This window comes from Mastomys coucha, unplaced genomic scaffold (assembly GCF_008632895.1).
Source record: "Mastomys coucha isolate ucsf_1 unplaced genomic scaffold, UCSF_Mcou_1 pScaffold22, whole genome shotgun sequence".
In the NCBI taxonomy this organism is placed as follows: Eukaryota; Metazoa; Chordata; class Mammalia; order Rodentia; family Muridae; genus Mastomys; species Mastomys coucha.
The window spans coordinates 256,057,382-256,061,173 of record NW_022196905.1 but is presented as its reverse complement, the minus strand read 5'-3'; the positions used below and the strand labels follow the sequence as shown (position 1 = coordinate 256,061,173).

The 3,792-nt window shown below is 42.5% G+C and overlaps 1 pseudogene; it reads right to left on the bottom strand.

Annotated features, from left to right (window-relative positions):
- Positions 1-12: 12 nt before the first annotated feature.
- Positions 13-1,180, bottom strand: LOC116068088 (annotated as a pseudogene).
- Positions 1,181-3,792: the final 2,612 nt, after the last annotated feature.

Genomic DNA, 3,792 nt, shown 5'->3' with positions numbered 1-3,792 from the left:
TCTACCTAATCTGGGAAGACCTGACTCCTGAGAGAGAAGCACAGCTGTGCCGGCTCTACTCTGAATAACGCATGATGGACTCAACATAGTTTCCAGGGAAGAGCCCAGTCATGCCATTCATAACTCCCTCATACCAACCGTCGTCATTCTTCTTGATGACATATATAATGGCTCCTTCCTGAAAGGACAGCTCATCTTCCTTGTCTTTTGTATAATCATAAACTGCCACAACCTTTTCCAGGTAGGACAGCGGGGCCCATGGTGGGTCCTCTTCCGTGTAAAGATCGCTGTACTCAACCACAGCTGCCTCCTCCTCTTCATAATCTTCTGGAGGAGGCAATAGAGGCAGGGACTCATCAAAGACAGGCTCTTCCACAGGTGGGGGTGGAGGTGGTGTATCTGAAACTGGATTCTGGTTATAAAAGGGACCTCCGTTCATCTGATTCTGAAGGCTTGTTTGTGAAGTTATGGAGGGAGGGCGTCTGTAGGGCACTGAACCCCCTATTGTGGGGGGGGGGGGTGTATGGCGAGAGACAGGCCTATTCATGCTGTAGAACTGAACAGGATGACCTGGAAAGACGCTGGGAGGAGACGGAGTAGGAACAGCGATGGGAACCTCCACACTCCCACTTCTACTGTTCTTCCGACTGTTTGGGTGGCTTCCTCCACTGCTCCCACTGCTGCTGTAAGTTCAATTTCTTTGATTCACAGAAGCTGTCCTCACAGGGCTCTGCTGCGAGGGAGCCATATTACTGGTTGGGCGAGGTACATAATCATTTGGTACCACTGGAGGACGCACTGGCTCCAGTGTTCGATAGGGGGAGTGCCGCCCAAGTGTCCCCCTTCCCTGACATAGGGGGACTTGGGGGCTTATGAGTTGGAGGTGTTGTACATGGCAATCTACCCATTTTCATATTCTGGGTACTCACCTTTATGTCATGTCCAATGTCATCTAAAATTGTGTAGTCAATAGGTTTTCGAATATAACGAACTGGCCGCTCAAGGTTGGCTGGCGCAATAATCTTATGGGTCCTTGAAGTGTTTTTATTGGTGGTCAACATGCCAATTTCTCTTCTTGCAACTTTCTCTTTATGAATATCAACTGTTTGTGAGATATGGTTGATTGAAGACTCCATCCTCCTTAGCTGTGATGCTTGGATATCCAGCATCTGTAGGACATTGTTGGCCAAGGTGTTTACTAGATACGCAACACTTGCTAAGGATTGAGTGGTGTAGGCTTTGGTTTCTTCTAGGGCTCGCTGCTTATCTGGTGACTAGTACTTGGGAGGCTGAGGCAGTAAGATTTCAAGTTCAAGGCAAGCCGAGGCCTCAGCACCAGATTGCTCAGCATGAAAATCAGTAAATAAAATACATCACATTAAAGTGAAGGCCAAAAGAATGTTCAATCATCTCCTCAGATATAAAGAAAAGCATCTGATAAAACCCCTTTGTTGTGGCTTGAATGAAAATGGCCTCCAGAAACTCATATGGAGATGTGGCCTTGTTGAGTAGGTATGGCCTTGTTCTTGGTAAGTATTTTTAAATTTATAATATAAAATATATATTTTAATCTCTGTAGATTATATTAATGTTAGCATTTTGGTTGTAATACTATTCTATATTCTATATTCTATTCTATATTCTGAAGGAATTCGACTGAAACGTGTACAGGAGCTCTTTGTATTACTTCTTAATAATTCTTTCAATAGAAATCCAAATTATATATAGTAAATATATGTATACACATAGTTATATATATGGTCTTAATAGCAGTTAGGCTACTTGGGGTTAGCGAAGCTAGTGAGGGGCCTCTCCTCCATGAGGCCATTTGGGAGTCTAGGTTTCTCTGTCTTATTGTTACATTCACATACACAATTGAAGCCAAGTAGACAACTATTCTGGTTCTTTTCTGTTGCTGCGATAAAGTACTGACCAAAGCAACTTGAAGAGAAATTCACTTTACTATTTCAGGTCATGGTCCATCATTGAGGGAAGACAGGACAGGAAATAAAGACAGAAACTGGAGGCAGGAGCCACTGGCAAAGGCTGCTTACTAGCTTGCTCACTGGACCATTCTCAGCCATCTTGCTTACACATTACAGGCCTACCTGCCTAGGGATGGTGCTACCCACAGTGGACTGGACCCACCCACGTCAATCACTACTACAGAGACTCACAAACATGGACACAGGCTACTCTGATCTAGGCAGTTCCTCATTTGAGGTTTTCTGTTCCCATGTGACTCTAGGTTTGTACCATGTTGACAACAGAGCCTTAACCAGGACAGTGACCACTCAATTTCAGCCATGAAAAAAGGAAAAGGGGATGAGGACAGGGAACAACTCTTTTTAACATCTGACGCAAGAATTGAACACATCATTTCAATCACACTGTTCTGGTGAGAACTAGCCATATGGGCACACTTACCTACAGTGAAGACTGAAAAGTATAGTATTATTATATAAATGACCATGCAGGGCAGTAAAGCGCTATCACTGTGGAAGAAAGAAGAGACACACTTTGGGTAACAACCAACAATGTTCCATAAAGTGCAAAATGGTTGCCTTAGTTGATAGAGTAGTTTTTGATGTGTGCCCAAAACACCTTTTTGTGGAGTACAATCTCTGACATGCTTTATAATATTTTTTTCTGTCTTGACATTGAATGTGAGCAAATTCTGTCTGTGTTAGACTGAATAATGTCCCCCAAAGTATCCATATCCTAGTGCCTAGAACCCAGAAATATAATTTAACATGGCAAAGAGGACCTTGAAGACGTGGTTTAAGATATAGATCTTGAGCCAGTGACTACTGAGGGTTATCAGTATGGTCACCAAGTGTACTCACAAGTATAAATAAGAGAGCACACAAAGGAGATTAAACTCAGAGGTCAGAAAGGTTGTGCCATGTGATAATAGAAGAATTTCAGCTCCTGTGCTCTTTGAAGTGAAAATGCCTTGAGTCAAGAGATGCCAAGAATAAGCATAGGGTTGACAAGAGAGCTCAGCTCAGTTGCTTACCACTAAACTTGACTATCTGAGTTATATCCACAGGCCCTACATGTTGGCAGAAAGAAGGAAAAAATTCCATAGGGTGTCCTCGTTTCTACACCCCTCCTCTCTCTCTTTCTAAATGTAATTTTAAAAAGTTTAAAGAACACAACTCTCAAAATTGGAATTCATAACACAGCAAATTCTCCTGCCGCTCCTCCATGGGTAGCCACATTGACACCTTGACTTTAATCAGGTGAGAATGACTTCCAATTACTGCCTCTAGAGCTATAAGAAACTAGACTTATGTCTTTAAGCTGCCACATTTATTTAATTTGTAACAGCAGACACAGGTAGGAATAATAACCCAGTTCCAACTAATTAGGAGATGTCTTCCAGCTATATCAATTGATTAAGAGACGGTCACATGATCCATGGCTAGCCAACCAGAATCTTCCCTGGAACTTACACTAGAACAGAAAGCTTCCCTTCTGAGAAGTCCAGGAAAGGAGGAAGCTGCTGGCTTTGGCTACCAACAAATTTTATTTTTATTTTTTTTTCTTGCCACAGTAAAGAGGCCAGCCAAACATTAGCAAGCTGAACTGAGAGACGACTGAATCTACCTTTTGAGTTTCCAGTTACAGGAGCCTAAAGTGTTTTCCTTTGATTTTCTGGTAATAAGATGAATTTGTATGATTGTCAGTTCAAAACTGACTAAGAAACATGGCTGGTATCTGTGCTTTTCAATTCCTAAAAGCACTGAAGAGTGATGTGGCAGGCATGAGCTTTAGCAGTGCTCTCAG